Source organism: Alexandromys fortis, unplaced genomic scaffold (assembly GCF_014885135.2).
Source record: "Alexandromys fortis isolate MF-2015 unplaced genomic scaffold, M_Fortis_MF-2015_v1.1 scaffold_174, whole genome shotgun sequence".
NCBI lineage: Eukaryota > Metazoa > Chordata > Mammalia > Rodentia > Cricetidae > Alexandromys > Alexandromys fortis.
In genome coordinates this window covers 3,078,155-3,093,566 of record NW_026068063.1, presented here as the reverse complement: position 1 = coordinate 3,093,566, position 15,412 = coordinate 3,078,155, and the positions used below count along the sequence as shown (strand labels likewise).

General features: G+C 51.0%; 2 protein-coding genes across 8 annotated transcripts in view; one reads left to right on the top strand and one right to left on the bottom strand.

Moving 5' to 3' along the window:
* Nucleotides 1–15,412, bottom strand: part of Nsf (N-ethylmaleimide sensitive factor, vesicle fusing ATPase) — a 594,435-nt gene that overhangs the window by 312,170 nt on the left and 266,853 nt on the right. The gene's annotated exons all lie outside the window — the stretch shown is intronic.
* Nucleotides 1–15,412, top strand: part of Crhr1 (corticotropin releasing hormone receptor 1) — a 42,804-nt gene that overhangs the window by 3,844 nt on the left and 23,548 nt on the right. The window lies entirely within an intron of this gene.

Sequence of the window (15,412 nt, the reverse complement as noted above, 5' to 3'; positions counted from 1 at the left end):
ATTCCGCAGCTCTGCGCCTCTTCATCTGGGGCCTCAGTGTGTGGGGACCAAGTATTCTCTGCTTACTTCCCCTTCATAGCACTGGTCCTGAAAACCCAGTGAACACAGAGCGTGTCTACCAGACACCTACGATGAGGGTTGTGTGCCACCTTCTCCTTTTAGTAGATGTAGTTGGGATGAAGGAATTCTTGTTGTCCCCGTGGGACATGAATGTCACCTCCGAACGGAGGAGCCAGAGAGAGATGTAGGCTTAGATGAGAAAGCGGCAAAGCAAAACCTCCTTAGATATGGAAAACGCGAGTCCCATCCTAAGCCACTGTGGTTATTACAAAGGAGACTCGAAAGCAGCAGACATCTGCACAGCTCACAGTGACCTGCAGCCTAAGGAGGCTGGAGACGCAGCCTTGTAGGGAATCTGGAAAGACTGAGTGAGCCCTGCAGGGTCCTCCCCTTCCTGCCTCCTTCTGGGTGACAGGAGAGCTAGGGGAGCTGTCTTTCATCTCAGATTCCACCCCGGCCATTTCTGGACTCTCTGGAACTGAAAGCCCATAGGGGACGGAGAGACAAGATTTTGACTGCAGTTTTCTGGTCAAATGATGAATTGTTAATTAGAAACGATCCTTGTCCTGTCAGCAGAGACACTGGCAAGCCATACAGCGATTCCTTTTAAAATGCTCCTCACCAGACATTTGCTCTTGGCCAGGCATTTTCTTGCAGGAGTTAGGAACATCCGTGAAGCAGTTGTGGGCTTGAATCCCGACTCTACTGTGAGGCTCCGAGAATCAGGGTTAGCACTATGCTCTGTTTCTCCATGGTTTAAAGGATGGGAAAGATGAAGCTGGAGAGATTGCTCAGTTGGTACCAGGCCGGCCATGAATGTGTGAGGACCTGAGTTTGGGTCCCTCGAACCTACATATAAAAACTTGGGCATGGCAGTTTTTGTTTGTAACTTCAGCGCCTAGTGGGGGTAGGGGGGACGCACACTAAGACAAGTGGATCCCTGAAGCTCGTTCATTAGCCAGCCACCCCAGCCTAGCCTAATCGACGAGCTTCGGCGTCCATGAAAGACCCTGTCTGAGAAAAATAATGACCAAGAGTCCTAAAGATACCTGATACCTGTCTCTGTCCTCCCTGCACGCATGAGCATGGTTGCCCACACTAAGGAGCACACATATCACATGTGCACACATGACCATGCGTTGTCCACACTAAGAAGCACACATATCACATGTGCACACATGACCATGCGTTGCCCACACTAAGAAGCACACATATCACATGTGCACACATGAGCATGTGTTACCCACACCAACAAGCACACGTATCACATGTGCACACGTGAGCATGCATTACCTACACTAACAAGCACACGTATCACATGCACAACACAGCACGCATATGCACTCTTCCCAAAATTAGAAAAAATGGGGTAACTTCCTGCACTGCTGCATGTGGAACGTAACAATCCTAACATGTCTGGTATAGTCTACCCTTAATAAGCGTGAGCTGGAGCGGCCCTGTGAGATAGCCTAGCAATGACTTCAGTCTAAGAAAGGCCATCAGAAGGGGGAGGGGGAGGCTGGGATGCAGCTCATTTGGTTGTGTTTGCCGAGGCAAGAAGTCCTAGGTTTGGCTCCTCAGTATGCATCTGTCATTCTAGTACTCGGGTAATAATAAGAATTAGAATTTCTTGATCATACTGGTCTACGAAGTGAATTTGAGGCCAGCCTGAGCTACATGAGACCCTATCTTTTAAAAAATTCAACTAAACCAAAAATAAATAAAAAATAAAAACTTGAAGAGGATGAGGAGAAGGAGGGAGAGGGAAGAGGGAGGTGAAGGAGGAGTCCGGAGGAAGAAACAGTCTGTGGGGCTTTTGAGGGAGAGGGAAGAGGGAGGTGAAGGAGGAGTCCGGAGGAAGAAACAGTCTGTGGGGCTTTTCACTTCTCACTCCCTGGGGAAAAGCTAGAGCCACCAGCCTGCATCTGAGCTCAAGGTCCGGGGCCAGACTGACGTGGGAGCATCTGTTAGTAAGATGGACACCTGCAAGGAGGATGACACAATGTGATTAGCTTTGGGGTGCCAGCAATTGCTTTGAAAACAATTCTTTGGAGTCTGTCAGGTAACAGAATATCAACCACTGATTTTCCAAGCAGCAGCTGCTTGGGTGGAAGTAAAAAGCAGGACAGCAGAGAGAGAGGGAGGCAGAGAGGGAAGGAGGCCCAGACTAGCAGAATTTCACCTCAGAATTGGGACAGGTCCTTCCTCCTGTGTGAAATGGACATGTCAGGATTCTGCTCCAGGACACGGGACCCTGTGCGCAGAGCCACCTCTTGAGATGCCTGATCCAAACCTGTTCTTTGGCAGTCATCCACCGGGAAACTGCTCCTGGATCGCCTGAAGATGCTATGGAAACAGATAATCTCACCACTGGTCTGCTGGGCCCAAGGAAGAGCAAACTACAGGAGCCCAGAGGTGGTCTGAGTGGCACCCACCCTCCTCACTGTCACCCTGATATCTGGTCTGGTGGGTAGCCAGGGCACTGAGGTCAGAGTTCAGAAGAGAAACTGGCTGGACAGGTCCAACTGCTTCACTACCTGGGAGGGGATCACTGAAACTCAGTTTGAAAAGTCTCCTATGTTACATTGAACAGGGCTACCAACCTTTTGGCTTCTTTGGATCACACTGGATACAGAATTGCCTGGGATGTACAATAAATGCTGGAGCTGTCCATCCTACCACCAAAAGGTGTAATGTGGCCGAAAAGCCGTGGGTGGGACACCCCTGGTAGAGATATAGGGCTGCCATGAGGCAGGGTAGAACTCTCGGGTGAGTCCTCAGGCACTGGGAGGTCAGGACATTCAGGGGGACAAGAACAACTTACTGGTCATGGTCCCTGGCAAGTACACAGAGTGAGAGCTGAAAGGCCCAGGTACAGGGCTAGGACAGGAGGTGGCTGCAACAAGGACAAGAGTGTCATCTGGCAGAGGGAAGGGTGTAACCTTCCCCTTTGACGTCTTTTGCTTCCCCAGCCCTCTTGGGAAGGGCTCAGTGGTTTCCAGAAGGCCTTTGCTGGTTCAGCAGTCGCCTTCCACTACGAGGATATTGCTGGTGGGCAGCCTGTGGGTAAAGATGGGAGAAAGACAGAGGCCCAGGCAGCAGCAGAGTAAAGTCTTAGCTGATGAGAAAGGATTGGGAAAGAATACAAGTAGGGCATGGTCCTTCTGGGACCAGGCTCTCCTGTACTGAAGGACCAGCCTTGTCCGCAGTCTGCCCAGGTTGGACAGCTGTGTTATGATAAAGGAGGCAGTCTTCAAGACAGTCTGGTAGAGAGAGACTTCACTGGCTAAAGTAGAGGAGAAAGAGGTATTGAACATGAACATGAGATCCCAGCAGGCTTGAGGAGGATGACTTGCTTCTCTGCCTTGGTCATTCTGGCCTTGCTTTTTTTTCTCTAGGCCCAAGATGGCATGTACCCCTGCTTCTGAGTGTTCAGTAACATCTGTATCCCCTGACATGTGCTGGGGGGTGGTCCCCCACACTGGCAGAGGCATCTGCATCTTGAGGGCTTCTAGGGAGACATCACTAAGGGTCCAGGCTTGGGACACAAGAGAACAAGAAGACTCTTAGAAGCTGGGATACTTCTGTTCCCCAAGGTTTTAGAGGAATTAGAGGTTTTCCGATCCTCCCGGCATCGAGGCAGGAGTATTCAGAACGGTGGCATTCCTGCCTCCTCTAAATGATCTTGTCCTCAGTGCATGTCCAACCCCCCAGCACCCTATGGGTGGCAGTGGGACAGCTTGAGGTCCTTTCTTTGCACATAGCTGGACCCCATGGTCCAGGGTGAATGCTGCTGCCAGCTGTGCGACACAGGCCAGGAGTGGCAGGCTCATGTGTGCCCTGAGAAACAGAGTGTCCCAAGGAAGGGGCACATCCCTAATACTAAAACTATAGGAAGGAGCCCTGGGGTGAGAGTCAAGTCTGTCGCTTCCTGGTCGGGTGACCTTCGGGAAGTCACCCCATCTCTCTGGGATCCTGTACCCTCTTTACCTGGACAATGGTGAGGATTAAAGCAGGAAATGTTTGTGCGGTGAGCAGCCTGCATCCACTAAAGCTCAGAGCGGGGGACCTGCTGCTTTCATGGGCGCCAGCCATCTTCCCCGTTCCTCCCCTCACGCTGAGCTCCGCAGTTCCTCCTTCTCCATGAGGGCTTCTGTAATGAGCTCTGTCCTCCAGCTAGCCAGCCGGGAGAAAGACCATGGGGATTTTCCAGTCCTCTGCAGACTAGCATGTGGTCCCGGCTGCACCCCGTGATTCACCTTGCCAGTCTGACAACACTGGAATTGGTCTAGACCCAGTTTATCGACAACTGGCTTGGGTGTCGCAGCAAGGTCAGATTCCCATCCAAGTTTCTAAGGAGTTGCTCTCAGTCTTTGGACTTAGCACACTGGGCACTGGTATTGAATTGTTTGTCTCTGGCAAACCTGCCCAAATAGGTCATGAGCACTCTGAGCAGCACACCTCTGGGGATGTACCGGATCACTGCACAGACCCTGTATGGCCATGCCCTTCGGACCTGATCAGCTCTGCTGTAGAGACTTGCGTTAAGAACATCTCTAGGGGCTGAGGCAGAGGTGTGGAGCCTAGGAGGAAGCCTTGAGAATTATCCTGGCAGGACTCAGTGCTGGCTTCTCTCTCATCCTTATCCTACAGCAGTAGAAACCCTAAGACACTCGTCAACCTGCTCCTTGTCACAGATGTAAGAGAAAGTCTAAGCATAGTCAGTGGGTCCTAGTGCCCCAGAGAAGATAGAGATGTTTTTCCTTGAATAGTGTGCTATCTACAGCTACGAAGACCAGTCCTGCACTCTCTGTCATTGGGCTGCGACTCAGTCTAGATAAAGAGGCCAGTTCCCATATCCAGGACCCTGTTCTGCCAGGGAGGCTGGTCCTGTTCTGGCTGCCCTTAAACTTCAGCCGTGCCAACAGTCAGTCCTTCCTCATCTTTTTGGCTTTCTGCCACATCCCACCCTGGAGGAACTGGGAGGAACTGGCTGGGTGGGATCCTTGCCGCCAGTCTCCTGATCTCAAAGGCCAGAAATAGGGAAGCCTGGTCAATGGTTGCAAAGGGCCATGGACAGGGAGCACTCAGAAATTCTCCCTCAATGTAGATGGATCTTTCCCTGTGTTTTCCTTTTTGCCAAGGACCTCCTATGTCTCCCCACTTCTCTTCCTAATGAGCAGACAGGTGAGTGCCGTCAGAAAAGGGGTGGCCAAGGCCATTGCTGTTGGCGTTTGGTAACGGTAGTTTTGTTTGTTTGTTTTGTGTGTGACAGTGTGTGCACAACTGTGTACATGTGTGTATGGTGACCAGAAGACAACTTTAGATGTTATCTTTGGGACCACCCTCCATCTCCTTAGAGACAGGGCTGGAGCTCACCAATGAGGTTAAGCTAGCTGGCTGTTCACCCTTGGAGAATCTGCGTGTCTCCACCTCCCCAACCCCGGGACTGAAAGCGTGAACCCCATCCAGCATTCATACATGGGTTCTGGAGACCAGACTCAGGACGTCATTCAGCAGGACAAGCACTTTGCCAGTCAAGTAAGCCCTCAAGCTGGGACAGCAGTTCTTTGCTGTGGGGCTGCCTTGAACACTGGGATGTCCAAGCACCCCTGGCCTTTACCCACGCCAGTCACTCTTCCCTCTCAGTGTCTGCCAGGCATCACCTGGAAACTTCTGAGGGTGCCTACCCCACATTTACAGGTGGAGAAGCACAGGACAGGGCCACTACCTGCCCCATGATTATTCCTAACTTCTGCCCAGTGGACCCTGGCCCAGCAGCAGCTTACGCTCCCGAATGTCCTTGGTGGGCTGCTGCTTGCAAAACATCCAGGCGTTACAGAAGCTTTAGGCTTACTATACTAGACCCACTTGCCAGCTACCAAGCTCCTTCTTCCTTCCCAGCCTCCTCGGATCCCTTCTAAAATGCTTCTTCTCCAAGGACATGCTTCTGCTGCTGTGTGGAGACCTTCCATGTCACACCCGTCTCTGTGTTGCTGATCAAGAGCCCCCTGGCATGTCACTTGCAGGGTCGTTGCCGTCACAGCTGCTCCAACACCTGAGAGCTGGCTTCTGCCTCCTCAGAGACATTTCTCAGCATTCAGGGATCACACATAGCGCATAACTCCCTGCCCTCTGACTGGGAGCAGAGTTAGAGCCCAGGCCCGGCTCCCTGCTTCTCTGAGTTCTAAGTTCTACCTAACTCATGCCTCCCACGCTTGCCCCATAAGGAACTCCACTTCCCCATTCTCACTACAGCACAGGGCAGCTCCTGTTATGACCTGGAGATGTAGAAGCAAAAGAAACTGCACCCACTTGGATGCATCAGGCTTATAGAAGGGGTTGGGGAACCCCTGATAAGATAAGATAGGAGAGTAGCTGCTATCCCCATGCCTCAAGTTGTAGGGTAAGAGCCATGAGCAAGATTCTCTGTTCACACCGGTTTGTCATCTTTACAGGAGCAATGGTAAGGGCTCCAACATGGGATGGGTTAAGATTTTTAGTCAATATTCTCTTGCTGTGAAGGGACACCATGACCAAGGCAACTTTTTTTTTTTAAGATTTATTTATTTATTATGTATACAACATTGCTTCCATGTATGCTTGCATGCCAGAAGAGGGCACCAGATCTCATTACAGATGGCTGTGAGCCACCATGTGGTTGCTGGGAATTGAACTCAGGACCTCTGGAAGAGCAGTCAGTGCTCTTAACCTCTGAGCCATCTCTCCAGCCCCCTCAAGGCAACTCTTATAAAGGAAAACATTTAATTGAGGTGACTCTACTACAATTTCAGAGGTTCACTCCATCATCATCATGGCAGGAAGCCTGGTAGTAGCAGGCTGACATGGTGTTGGCTACATCTTGCCAGAAGTCACCAGGAAAATGGACCCAGACACTGAGTGAAGCTTAAGCATAGGAGACCTCACAGCCCACCCCCACTGTGACACACTTCCTCCAACAAGGCCACACCTACTCCAACAAGACCACACCTCCTAAAAGGGCCACTCCCTAAGAGCTTCTGGGGCTAGTAACATTCAAACTACAGCAATGGCCCTAGCCCAGAAGCAGAGCCCGCAGCTGGTCCACTCACTTTCTCCTGTCCCCCCGTTCACTCACTGGCAGACTTCAGGCCAGGGGATGATGCCACCCATATTCAGAGAGGGGTTCCGCTCCTCATTGACTGAGATTTAACATCTCTCTGGAACCCCCCCCCCAGAGACACCCAAAGGTGTGTCTCATTGTATTTCTTTCTTTTCAGGGGTGCGGGGTTTGGTTTCTCTGTGCAACAGCCCTACAGAACTCGCTCTGTAGACCAGGCCTCATTGTGTGTCTTAATCCAATTAGGCATATAGTGGAAGTTAGCCATCATGATGGGGATTGGAGATAGGTTCCACTCTATGTCCCCCCTTTCCCAAGCCCAGCTAATCCACATCAAGGGTGACATACACCTCACATTTATAGGTGGCCACGGCTCCTGGGAACAGACTGCAGATGTGATGGGCAGGAGACCAGGCGGGGCCAGTCCTGGTAGGGAAGACTGAGTCAGGAAAAAAAAAAAGCATCCTGCAAAGAGGAGGCCCCTTGCTGTGGAACTGGCCAGGACCTTGGCTCCTTGTTATTATGTATGCACCAAATCACCAAATCTTTCCAAGAGCTCCTGGCTATAAATGTTTCATTCTGACTTGTCCCGTTTACAGAACAAGGCCGGGAGAAGTCCAATGGTTTTCCCAAGGTTATACAGTGGGCCTGGCAGTAAGCTATTCCACTGTGGAGCTCTCTGACCCCAGAGTTAGAGGTCTGGATTTGGGCTTTCCTGGGGGTCTGGGAGCCAGAGCTTATTTATACCTATAGAGGAATTCTGGGAACAAATATCCTTCTCATTTCCCACTTGCGGAAACAGACTGGAAGAGGAACTTGTCCACTGTCCCAGAACCAGCCTGTCAGAGCCACATTTCCTGCCAGAATGTCCATTCTTGAGCTCGACTCTCTGAAGTCCAAGGCAGGGATGAGAAGCATGAAGGCAGGACAAGAGGAGGAAGGGCGCTCCATCAGGAGGGGGAAAGGAAAGGAGAAAGAAATAGGTGTCCAAGTGTCTTGGTGGAGCTGGACACAGTGGCACATGCCTGCAATTCCAGCAGGAGGAGGCTGATGCAGGAGGATAGCCATGAGTTCAAGGCCAGTGTAGGGCACTTAGTGAGTTCCTAGATTAGAGTGAGTGCTTGTTCCAGAAAAATCAAAGGTAGAAAAAGAAGAAGAGGGAGATATAAAGGAGCAGAGGGAGGGGGAGCGGAAGGAAGGGAGGGGAAATTGGCACAGGACCCTTTGGACCAAGGAGTCAGAATGGGAAAGTTAGTCTGTTTGTTCGTTCATTCATCCATCCATCCATCCGTTCATTCATCCACCCATCCACAGGTCTTGCAGTTCATTGAGGTTATCAAAATAGCCATGGACCCTCCCCCAGAAGCTTATAGCCCAAGCAGACATACTCCTGTGTCCTCAAAGGCCGAGTATAAACTCCATTGCCCTGTGGGAGAAGCTGGGATGGGGCAGGTCCCGCCCTGCCATGAACGAGGGGAGGTTAGAGACCTGTAGGAGCAGGAGCAAGGACAAAGGAACGCACATGGGAGCTGGGGACCCAGGGAGACAGTCTGGAGGTGGGGAGCGCCCAGCCATGCACCCCGCCCCTTGAGTGTAGGCAGATTTTCCCTTCCATTTTTTCTTCTCTGCACAACAGCAATTTAAGCTAATTAAATACAACAATACATTATTTCTTGTCTACCTGGAATAATCTTTCGCTGCTCACCCACTCTGGGGGGAAACGGGCTCTTTCCCTTGAGATGGGGACAGGTTGGGGCTGTCAACAGAAAGAGGTGGTTGGGAAGGAACTGGCCTGGGGCAAGGTAAGGGGAGAGAGGGCTGCATGGGCACATCAGGAAGACAGAGGAAGGACTTGTGACATTGCTGCCCTCCGCCCTTAGTCTGATGTTGCCCTGACTCAACTTTTGGGCATCTCTGCGGATCAGAAGCAAAGGCATCCCCTTCATGTTTCAGCTGGGCTGTGAACACCTTGAAGTCGGAACCACAGTGACCCCTGACACTTGGGAGTCCATAGAGTTCAGGGAGTTGCCTGCGGGGTCCTTCGCTATTCCCAGGACCCCCGTCCAGATTCAGTCTGCCCATAACTGCGCATGTATCTGTAGCAGCAGAGATGGGGGTGGAAGAGCTGATGGCACTCGTCTTGTTTCTGCAGCCAGATCTTAGCATTCAGTGCAGTGGGGGAGTCGGCTTGGGGAGGGAAATTATGGTGTATGAGTCCTGTGTGCTCTCACATCTTGGCTTGTTCCCCTTGGCCTTGCCTAAGTCAGGCTCCTCCAGAGTACAGATTGAAACAGACAAAGGAGGGCGGGAGGGATGGCTCAGTGGCTAAAGTATTTGCTGCGTAACTGTGAGGCCCTGAGTTCATATCTCCAGCAAAAAAGCCTGAGGTGTCTCGAGGCTCACTAGTCAGCCAGCTGAGCTAATCAGTGAGCTTCAGATTCAGTGGGAGACCCTGTCTCCAAAACTAGTGAGGAAGTGATAGAGGAAGACACTATTGACCTCTGACCTCCACATGTGCACAGACACATGTACCCACATGCACATGAGCACACTCTCCTATGATACACACACACACACACACACACACACACACACACACGGTGCCGGCGAGAAATGTCAAAAGCAAGGAGCAGAGCTATGATTTGACTTCACTGGGGAATGGGGTGGGGGGCACCTTTCTGGTCCATAAACCACGGTCAAGGACCTACGATACTGCCTCTGCCTCATGTAATAGGAGGCTCTGGCTTTCAGTTTCTCCCCAGGCTTCAGCTTCCACACCTGCAAACGATGGCACTGATAAGACCCAGTTGTCTGCCACAGACAGAAATCCCTATTGGCTCTCCCGGCCTCCTGGATCCCTCTCAGTTTAGTGTCTGAGTCCCCCGATTCTGGCAGCTTGCATCTCCGTGGGCCAAGAATGCATCTCCTCCGGATTGTACCCACCCTCAACAGGCTCACCTCCCTCCAGAAGCCAGCTCATGGTCATGCTATGTAGCTCCCTTCCCCCTGTACTCAGTTACGTTTTCTTTGTCTTTGTGGTGTGGTGTGGTGTGGTGTGGTGTGGTGTGGTGTGGTGTGGTGTGGTGTGTGTGTGTGTGTGTGTGTGTGAGAGAGAGAGAGAGAGAGAGAGAGAGAGAGAGAGAGAGAGAGAGAGAGAGAGAGAGGTTGTCCTGGTCCTCTCTGCCTCTGAATTCTTTTACTCTTCTACAAATCAAGTTCTTGGTTTTGGGCTCCATGAAGGTAGACTCTCAGAATAGCAAGGGCTTGCAAAACAAACATGGTAAATGACAAAAAGCCATTTGTTTAGGCTGAAAACCCCTTCTCAAGGGCAAGCTTACAGAGAGAGCAGGATGTGACTGAGGTAGACAGGGAGTGGCGCAGGAGCACCTCATGGCTGTTACACCAAGAGCTAAGGAGGATTCTGGGGCCCAGAGGGACCAAGTGGTGAGGACGGCTCTGCTGGCCCCATCTTCCAGGAACATCCCGCTCCTTGCTCCCAGGAATGTCCCTGCTTCCCAGAAAAGGAAGAGGCGTGTCAGGGGGCAGGTGACTCACTCAGTCAGAACTGCACTCTGAGTTCAACAGAAGGGGGATTTGGCTGGGGATATTTGAAGAGGACCCAGTGCTGAGAGGAGGCCATGCCTGCCCCGTGGCTCACCTCCCAGGAGGAACTTGGAAAGGAAGGCAGGTCCTGCTCCTGATTCTTTGGGAACTTTGAGGAGGTGGGGGTGGCCCCAGCTGCCTCTGGGCCACATCCCCCTCCCTCCTGTGGCTCCTCGGGTCCCTCCCCAAAAGGTTAATCACAGAATGGTCCCATCAAAGAAAATTGTACTTGGTGCCTCAAAGACCAAATGGAGCTTCAGTAAAGTGGTTATTTACGGCCTCTAATGAGCGTTTTCTGGGTGTGATTAACCTTTATGCCAAAGTCACACTGGGAACTCGGATGGCAGCTCAGATTGTGCTGGCCTGGGTTGGGGGGGGGGTGCTGGAGCTGGAGCAGGCAGCTGTCAGGCTCAGCCCTCCCACCAGCACTCCAGAGACTTCCATACTGCTTTTCTTGCTTCTCTATGACTGTTCCCGCTCCCACTGGGAGTGCCCTGTGCTCGCCAGGGCCTTGGTGCAGTTACTTGAAGGCAGACGCCCTCTTTGAGTGGCAGGATGCCCTTGTCTTTCTCAGACTTTACCTCCAAGGCCCGTAAAGATTAGCAGTGAGACAGAGGTTTCATTTGGGGCCTGGCAAGTGGGGTCCAGAACCAGGCACTTGCCAGGGAGTGAACTAGCATACTGCTGGCTTCATCTGCTGACTAGAAATGGCAGCTTGCATGAGATACTGTGTTGCGGAATGTTTAGCTGTCTTCATTGGTTTATGCTAGGGAATGTTACTTTAACTGTATAAAGGTGTGTTCCATTTGTTTCTGTTGCCCTTGTTTAATTATGTAAAGATGTGTTGCTCTGCCTGCCTAAGGCACCTTGATTGGTCCAATTAAAAGCTAAGTGGCCAATAGCTAAGCAGGAGAGGGATAGACAGGGCTGGCGGGCAGAGAGAATAAGTAGGAGGAGACATCTAGGCTCAAAAGAAAGAAGAGAGGACAAAACAAGGGAGAAAGAGAGGGAGATGACCAGGGGCCAGTCAGTCACCAGTCAACTAGATGGAGTAGGGCATTCAGAAAGAAAAGGTAAAAAAGCCCCAAGGCAAAACATAGATGAAAAGAAACAGGTTAATTTAAGTTAAAGGAAAAAAAAGCTTGCCAGAAACACGCGTGAGCTAAGGGCAAGCATTCAAAACTAATAGTAAGTCTCCATGTCATGGTTTGGGAGCTGGTTGATTGCCCCCAAAGAAAAAATCTGGTATAATACTGAAAACTCCCCCCCCCCCCAAACTAGTTCTAGAGGCCTATGAGATGGCTCAGTGGATAAGGGAGCTTGTAGCACAAGCATGAGGACCTGAGTTCAAATCCCAAGTGCCTCCATAAAATGTTGCACACCACTGCATATGTCTCTAAACCCAGCATCAAGAGATAGATCCCAGGAGCCCACTGGGCAGCCATTCTATCTAAAGGACTGAGCTTGCAATCACTGAAAGACCCTGTCTCAAAGAAATAAGGCGGAGAGGAATAGAGGACAACATCTGGTATCTTCCGCTAAGCTCCACATCCGTGTGCTGCACCCTCTTGGGCATGCAACACACACACACACCACAAAAGTTTAAAATGATTCTGAAGAGACAGCCGCCAGTGTTCAGTGCTAAGGTTGGCAGGAGGGAGCAATGCTGAAGAGGCCAAGGAAGCGGTGGTTTTCGGGATAAAACTACGTTGGCCTAATTTAAGAAGATCCCAATCTGATTTCGTAGAGGTCTGGACCTTGTTAAGAAGTAGAGGAAGTGATGAGAAAAATAGCTTTTTTAAAATTACAGGTACCATACCACACTTCATTACAGGGTACACACTGCCCACTACCCTCAGTGTGTTTGTGGACTCCAGATTAAGAATTCCCAAAAAAAAAAAAAATAAAAATAAAAAAAAAATTAAAAAAAAAAAAAAAAAGAATTCCCAGTTTTTGACTGGCAGTGGTGGTGCACGCCTTTAATCCCGGCAATTGGGAGGCAGAGGCAGGTGGATCTCTGTAAATTTGAGGCCAGCCTGGTCTACAAAGCGAGTTCCAGAACAACCAGGACTGTTACATAAAGAAACCCCGTCTTGGGGGGAAAAAAAAGAATTTCCAGTTTTAGCTGGTGTGGTGGCTCACGCCTTTAATCCTTGTGCTTGGGAAACTGAGGCAGGAGGATTTTGAGTTTGAGGCGAGCCTGGACTACGTTGAGAGCCTGTCTTCAAACAAACAAGTCTCCATTAAGAGGAAGTCAGCATTAGCCTGGGCCGCTTGAGAGCCTTTTGCTGCTGGCAGAGAAGTAGCTTGCTGATGTGGCTGTGGAAGAGAGTCCCAGCGGGTCCGAGGGGATTCCTAGGAAAACGCTGGATCTTTTGTGGAAGTATAATTTCTGAATTAGCTGGAAGCTTTTATAAACCTCCGCAGAGCAGGAGGGGGCGCAGGCAAAGATTCTGCCACGGAGCTGACCTTTTGGGGGAGGAAAGACCAGCTTAGAAATTTTAAGAAGCATTTGCCTTTGCATAACGAAGCCCAAGACCTCCGTGGGCGGAAAACGGGTGCCGTGACCTGGTACAACCAAGACAGCCAGACTAGCACCAGGGTTCAAGGTCAGCTGAGCCCTTTGCCCTGTGGCATTTGATTCTTTTTTCAACAAATCTGGGTTTCTGCTCTAATGAACCCCAGGACATTAAGATGTGTGAATAAGAGCTTCCGGCCCTTGCATTCGCTGTCCCCTAATTGGAGCTGGGTCGAGTGCGTGTGGTAATGAGCTGGCTTTCACACGCTCTGAACTACCCCAAGGCCTCCCCTGGGAGCATCCGTGACATGCACAGGGTACCGGGGCGTACTCGGGCACACTGAAAAAGTATACTGAGTCGCTTTGCTTTGGGGTACTAAGGAGAAGCTCTGACCCTAAGGACAGCAGAGTCACCAGATGCTGGGCAGGGTTAGAAGAGACACAGAGTGTGTGGGCAAAGGTGTACCTGAGCAGGAGGGTCTGCATGGTGAGAGGTGACAGGGTTAAGTAGATGGGAATGGGGAGTGATGTTTGTTTAAGGGCGAGCTGGAAGACGGAAGCATGTTTTAAGTATTAGATTGATAAGGGTAGGTGTCGGGCGGTGGACTGATGTTTTCCAACAGGGTCTGCCGTTTCTTTAGTTTGTCTGTTACTGAAATGAGATTGATTGATTGATTGATTGATTGATTGTTGGTTGATTGGTTGATTTGTGTGTATGTTAGGAGGTGAAGGGGAGCAGGATTTTCTAGAAGGGACCTCTAGCCCCAGCAGCCATCACCCATCTATGCGGACAGCACAGGGTCCCTGCTGACTCTAAGTGAGCGGTGTAGCTTTGTCATGAAGACACTGCTCTCTGCTTAGCGGACAAGAGCCACCCGCTAGCCTGTGACTTCTCTCCACTTCTGCCTTTGCATTTGGAAAACGGGGCTAATGATATTTCTCCACCCTCTGGAGACTGTGTAGCTTCATTACTGATTAGTAGAGTATGGGAAATTGCTCAGGGCCAGAGCAATGAAAGGGCTTATCCTGACCATTGTCAAGGCCCAGGAGTAGTTCATGGTCCCCAGGGCTGATGGCAGAGTGGCTTCTGTACCTGCCCAGGATGGTGGGACTGAGGTCCGCTGAGGAGTCTGAAGCATGTATCAGAAAGAGCAAAGAGAGCCCTGGGGTAAGATGGAGGGAGGGTGCTTGAGGCGGGGGAATGAATTAAAGCCCACTAAGGACTCGGACAGACATCAAGGGTACAATGTGGCTGTGTAAGTCACCAGGATTAGAGGTGGCGCTTATGAGGGTGGGTTCAGGCCCTGGTCAGGAGTTCAAATGCATGGTGGGAAAGAAGGCAGTAGCCTGCCTTTGTCATCAACATGACAGAATGGGGAAGGAGTGAGTACTGGTGAGGTTGGGGGATTGCTGGGATGGGAGTAGACAGGGCACATTCCTAACAGGTGAACATAGAAATCTGGCCTCTGAAGGGAGACAGACAGATGGACGCAGACATAGACACACACACACACACACACACACACACACACACACACACACACACACACTCTTAGCCCAGTCACAGTCAAATAAACTAGGGTTCCATTTTTCTCAAGCTATGTGTGGTGGCTCTTGATCCTAGGGCCCCCAAAGAGGGAACAGGAGAACAGAGTGGGGTGGCTGTGTCGAGAACACTCCCAGGGTTGCCATCCTACCTGGGGATTCTTTGCTCACCATGGTCAGGGCCCCAGCAGAGGAAGGAACAACATGCTGTAGTGCCCCTCCCCCACTCCCATGCTTCTGAACTCCCTTGCAGAAGGAATTCCAACAGACACAGCTCCAGCCCTCACCCGGTTGAAGCACTGAGTTCAAGTCAGTCTGACCGTCCTCATTGACCACCCATCGTGGACCCAAAGCACAGAGAGCATCATTCATTAACCTGGTTGCCAAGCGTGAGACTAATATATGCTCTTAGACACAGGGAGGGCTCACTTACTTTACAGCAAGGACACTGAGGCTCAGAGGGGTCACACGGCCCACCAGTTCAGACTCTAACCTGTAGAGAGAGAGGGTGGTAACCCAAGAAAGGGAGCATCATTGTTGGGGGCGTCCACTCAAGAAGAGACAGCCTTCTGGTCTTAGGGCCCATG